Source organism: Mytilus galloprovincialis, chromosome 4, assembly GCF_965363235.1.
Source record: "Mytilus galloprovincialis chromosome 4, xbMytGall1.hap1.1, whole genome shotgun sequence".
NCBI lineage: Eukaryota > Metazoa > Mollusca > Bivalvia > Mytilida > Mytilidae > Mytilus > Mytilus galloprovincialis.
The window spans coordinates 33,419,597-33,426,031 of record NC_134841.1 but is presented as its reverse complement, the minus strand read 5'-3'; the positions used below and the strand labels follow the sequence as shown (position 1 = coordinate 33,426,031).

Here is a 6,435-nt window from a genome sequence, read left to right as displayed (position 1 = left end):
TATAAAATATAAATATACTTGATACTGCAAAATTGTGTTGAAATGAATACAGAATAAGTAAGATTATGACAGTTGTTTTAATAATAATGAAAAATAGATTAAGAACAAAAGTAATTTTCAGTCTTAACTCAACTTCTAGACTTATTCCCTATAGTATTCACCTAATTCATTTGCAGTAGTAATCAACTAAAATACATTTAGACTTTTCATAAGTTGTTATTTAAGGAATGACTGTAATATTTTTTCTGTCTATGAAGCGTAGCGGGTTATTTAACAGTGTGCACCACATTTTTTATGTTATTTCAAATAGACAGAAACAATATTACAGTCATTTCTTATAATTTAATTCTAAATTCCATTTGAAACCGTAGAAAACCACGAAAAAAACGTTGATGACGTCACGGTCACATGATTAAATTATGTCTATGGGCTCATAACAAAATAACGTCAGCCAATCAGAAGATGCGTTACATCCAAAATTAAAATTATTTGCTTATACACACGAATCTTAAACTAACTTGTCTGAAATAAAATTGAGAATGGAAATGGGGAATGTGTCAAAGAGACAACAACCCGACAACAGACAACAGAAGAAGGTCACAAATAGGTCTTCAATGCTACTAATAATTGCTTAATTGACTGCAAGCAAGTTGTCTATATAGTTCTGAACCAACTACAAAGGATAAGTTTGAACATTGAATAAAAGACAAAGCATTACTGATTAATTTTCTGTTTTTACTTTTTAGATAATGTTAGGATCAAAATAGCTGTTTAAGATTAAAACTCATTTACAGTTATAAAAAAATAACCCAACAAAAAAAAGATAACACAATACGCAAGCATATAATGAAAACACCATACTAAAATATATTACTATACGCAAACGCAAAATCTAACGAAAAACAAAGACAATGAACATAACAAATCGCAAGAAGAAACAATAAAAGAAAAAAAGGAAAAATACATAATAAATGTATGAGGCATAAACCAAGAGATACAAAAACGTAGGATTTTATTTTGTCAAATCATAAATGCAAGTAGACAATAGAAACAAAATTACATGTTGTTTCGTACTTTCAAACAATGTATAACAACAACCAGACTATGATCAATAAACAATTTATCCAATTTTAACAACATCAAAACACAATCCAGAACAAGAAACATACAAGACCACGAAACGTGAAAACAAACACCAATGGACAGTTGTAAAGATGACATTCAATTTAGTAAAAAAACTAAATACTATACGAAGATAGTTATTGTTGTTTTTTGTCACGTACTATGTATCTTAATTTGCGTTGTTTTAACAGGGAAAATAAACAATCGTAAAAAATATTGTTTCCGATTGTTATATAACAAATAGTAGCCCTTCTGAGTATAATCAGTAGAAAACATCGCTGTTTAGAAGAGGTAAGAACTTATCCGTTCAAATAGTTATTATGTATCCGCTTTTGACTTCTGTACTTTTTTTTAGTTTGAAATGACTTGAATGTGTGATTGTATGGAGTTACATACAACCTCAATATACGCACTATTCATTCATGCCTGGTTTGATTAAGTTTGATTATGTATCAAATGAAACAATGTCATACTTTGGTTAACAGTAACGCGTTAAAAAAACACCAGTGTCCGAAAGGTTTAACCATTTTATAGTAAACTCGAAGAAGTAGGTTATATTAGAAGGCTTTTATGTCTTTGAAGCAAAATATAATAGAAAAAAAAACATAAGAATAACGAAATCAGAGATCTGTATTTGATTGTTTTGCAAACACTATATATTTATCCAATAACATTAACGGTATCAGTTTTTTTTTTTTTTTTTTTTTTTATCAAAGTGAATAAAAGATCTGATTTAAATAAAAGGGATAGAGAAAAATACTATTTATCAAATATATGACACAATTTGGTTGTCACATAACCTCACACACATCCCTGTGCCTTTTCCTCAACAGTCGGAATACCGAGAATAGTGGTTGTTGATAACAATTAATATTACTTTTGTTGGCACACTTTGTTAAAGAATCTTATAACTGTTGTAACCAATTAATATGATCGCTATAGCACATGATTAGTTTAAATAAAATACAAGTTTTTGCATTTCTGGATTTTTTTCCATTTCGTTTAATGTTGATACACGACACATTAGAAATTTTGATACAAGAAAGCTTTCTAATCCAAAAATGTCTATGATAACGGTCGAGGTAAAATTTGGGAAATGCATTAAAAATATGTGTTTTTTTTCAGGAGACAGAAAGAAAAAATAGTTATGACTTACGTAAGTATTTCGGTCTCCGTGTCATAACCAAGAGGCCCAGAAGACTTTTGAAATAACAAATTATGTGAACACGAGGAGATGTATGTATTACTCAGATTAAAGTGTTCTCTTCTAAAAATCGTGTTCATTCTTTTTAATCAAAATTTGAATTATGTATGGAATTTTCTAGTGGTGAAACCCTTGTGTTTTCTCCCAAATATTGACTTTGGTATATGTCTTTATTTTACTTTCAAAGCAACTAAGAGGAAAGGCGAAAACACAAAATGGTTTTCGCTTTCGCGTATTTACCTGTGCATTTTCACTTAATATGTGTTTCAACCCTTGCGTTTTCGCCATCTATTATTAAAGAAAGTCGATAAATGAGATTATGGAAAAGCAGTAGACGATGACCACCGTCAAAAAGCTCTGTTTCTGATAATCTTGGCTTCTTTGGTAATACAAAAAGACCACTAATAATAACACTGCGCTTTCTTAATTTTTTCTACTACATCAAATTTCTTTCGATTATTTACACAGGTTACGCTTAAAGCATGGGGGAAAAGCCTAGATATAGGAGGAGAATTAACCATTGAGGTGCAGTGCAATGTAAGACAAGCGCTAGCGGACAGTGCCGGGTACGTTTAATAATAACTAATAAACAGTGACTAAAAGACAAAACCCCTTTTTTCATTAGGAGAGGCGGATTATGCCAAAAGGGGCAATCAAACTAAAAACATTAAGATAGTCTGTCTGTAGTAAAAATACAATGGCATAATATTTATCAATTATTGACTTTTGACGAGGTCAATACGTTATATATGGATGGACCTTACGAGGTCAATACGTTATATTTGGATGGACCTGTATAGATTATCTAAATGTCAACATCATTTAACAGTTTCTTATATAGCATATTGCTTGAGTGAATGTCTTTAATTGTTATAATACACACACACACACATATATATATATATGTAAAATGTGTATTATGGAAATGGACAATGTTCTTTCTGTGTATTTTACTTAATCGTTTAGTTGAAACGTATGATCAAAATAACCAATAAAAAAGTACAATGCTACACCATATGCGCTGCGTTCATTCATCCATTAAGGATTTAACTATGACAGATACAAAGTTTACACCGGTTTATGTTAGAATTAAAAAAAAATTAAAGCAACTTTTGACGTGGAACGTTTTCCATTTTAACGTTCAACAATTATAGCAAAAATCGGATTTTTATTTTGAATTTCCATTGTTTACTCTTCAACATATAAACATATAGATATCAACATTTTTTACGATATATAATTAAATTTTCTATGTAACAAAAGTATCAAACATATTTTATTAGTATTTATACTAGTTTACAATCTCCTTCTTATTTTCATTTTAGCGGTTATGCGATAAATTTCCAGCAGGACAGATCATCGGATATCAACGGTGTGAATCTCCATTTCAAACCAATAGGACCAAGCAGTACGGTTGTTCTAAATACACAATCAAAAGGCAAATGGGGACAAGAAGTCCAAATGCAAGATGAAAACGTAAAGATGATTTATTTTGAGAACCCATTCAAGTTAAAACTGAAAGCAATATCGAAAGATACAGTTCACGTGTATGTGAATGATAAGTTCAAAGCCGAATACGTATGCACCAACAATGACATAACTGAAACCCGATACATTGTTTTTCCGCCTTTTGTTTCAATACATCCATTATGAATACGAGAAGGGTTTCAGTTTAACTTTTATATTTTTGGTATAAAAATAATAAAGTATTGATGCTTAGATACATTAATAGTCTGCAAACATTATAATTCCTGGCTCCTGGATTATGTTTTAACATGTCATGAAAGTTTTCACAGAATTCGTCAAGTGTTATTGATCATACTTCAATGGAATCCGAGATTTTACAATTCAACGTGAATTAGATAGGATTCAAGTTTGACCAGAAATTTTTGAAAGAAAATTTGTTTTGTCTCTTTTTTTTAGAAAAAAAAATAACCCTTATGTTTTATGCTGTGTAATATATCGCTTGTAATATGATTCTAACATAATAAAGCAGAAGATACATGTATTACTTTCTATATAAAATGTGCCACTTCCCCCACCCTTCACCAAATGTCATCTTCCTTACTACAAGCCGGAAATCGGCCAAATAAACTTTTATAGTTTTTGTTTTTACTCCTCTCTATCCTTGAATACCGCTCCGTTTACTCTGGCATTTCGCCCCTCATTCCAAAGTACAAAATTTATTACAAATGTACGATGAGATTAAAGCAATGCGAAATATACCAAGGGGACGTTCAAACCCATGAGCTGAAGACAAACAACGCCACTGATTAAAGTGCCTACAAACAGTTTTCTAATGTAAACTTCATCAGGCATATGTTCTGTACTATTATTTGTCTATTTGTCTTTTTAATTTTAGCCATGGCGTTGTCAGTTTGTTTTAGATTTATGAGTTTGAGTGTTCCTTTGGTATCTTTTGTTCCTCTTTTCAAACTATAATGGCACACTTAAAAGCGTCTATGGTGATATTTTGCTGAGAGAAGTTCAAAATTGACCTTTAGCATTCAAATATATCTGAGATTACTATTATAACACAAATATGTGTTAAAATCTTAGATTTTATGAACGAGATATTATCATTTGTCATTTGATTTAGCCAAATACCAAAGAAATTGCTACTAATGGGATGGTACTCCATCGAACTGATAGTCAACAAATTCCTGTAGTACACTCTTAAGGTGTTTATATTTCGCTATGCCCGTTGGATTTCTATAATGAAAGTTATATATGTACTACTGATAAATCATTGAGTCGATGATTTCTTATGATTTATATTTCAGTCTTGTTTAACCCCACATAACATTCTGCATGTGCCTGTCAGATGCCTGTAGTTTAGTAGTTTTCGTTTGTTGCCACGTACAATATCATATTTGTATTTCGTGTATTATTTTGTACACGAATGGAACAGTTAGTTTCTCGTTTGAATTTTTTCAAAATTGTCATGTAGATGCATATTATATTGCAACTAAAATTTTCAATTACAAACTCGTTTTGCAGGATCTCAGTATTGACGACTTCAAGTCTAAACTTCCTGGTTGCACTTGTGCTAGTTCCCAATTCACATATACCCGGCTGGCCACGTTATTACCGATGACCTCAACATTGTTAATAACATTTTCTTACGAAATGTGTTATCAAAAGGTCCAAAATATCGTGAGCCGAAATCCATCAATTGGAAATACAACTTTAAAATTTTGATGGATTCAGTCGAGGATTATACCAGGCAATGGGCTAAGCGTGAGACGGAAGACGTAGACACTATTTCTGAATAGATTAAGGCAGTGAGGTCGTTGATACAAATCAGAATTAAGAAACTGAATGGGTCTATCAATGGCCATGCTACGTTAATCTTTAAAGACCCTAATGTTGCAAAACACTTATCCTACCTTCATGACAGATATGTTGTTAGATAAAGCCCCAAACAACATCATTTTTGTGTGTAAAACTCATTACATTAACTGCTTGATAAACGAATTAGATATTGACAATTCACTTGAAAACCCAACATATACCCTCATGACACTTACCAAAGGGGAAATCCTGGATAATCACAGGTCTGTTCTATGTTCCTCTGGAATTTTAACCAAAGATGATGAACTGGATCTCCCATCACTGTATTGGACACCTAAACTGCATAAGTGGCCTTACAAACAACAGTATATTACTGGTTCTTCCAAGTGCTCCATGAAACCTCTTTCTAAATTATTAACATCTATTTTATCAGCAATCAAAGACGGGCTTCAAAGTTATTGTGAAACTACCTATTCTAGAGGTGGCGTGAATCAGATGTGGATACTTAAAAACTCCAAAGATCTTTTAGAGTACATACAATCTAACTCTCTTTCATCTTGTAATAGTATTAAAACATTTGACTTTTCTACACTTTATACAAGTATTCCACATTCCAAACTAAACGACAAATTGAAATAGTTGGTATTGCTTTGTTTCATAAAAATGAATGGCCAACGAAGATGCAAGTATCTTGTCTTAGGAAGGGATAAACCCTGCTTTGTAAAGGATCACTCTGATTCAAACAAAAAATTCTCTGAAACTGACATTATCAAGATGCGTGATTTCTTGATTGACAACATATTTGTTACGTTCGG

At 31.5% G+C, this 6,435-nt stretch overlaps 1 long non-coding RNA gene across 1 annotated transcript; it reads left to right on the top strand.

Annotated features, from left to right (window-relative positions):
- The first annotated feature begins 1,292 nt into the window (after positions 1-1,292).
- On the top strand, positions 1,293-4,334 carry LOC143071935 (uncharacterized). Its single transcript, XR_012976998.1, has 4 exons — positions 1,293-1,413; positions 2,248-2,278; positions 2,795-2,892; positions 3,652-4,334. It is a non-coding gene; the product is annotated as an uncharacterized LOC143071935 (long non-coding RNA).
- The last annotated feature ends 2,101 nt before the right edge of the window (positions 4,335-6,435 follow it).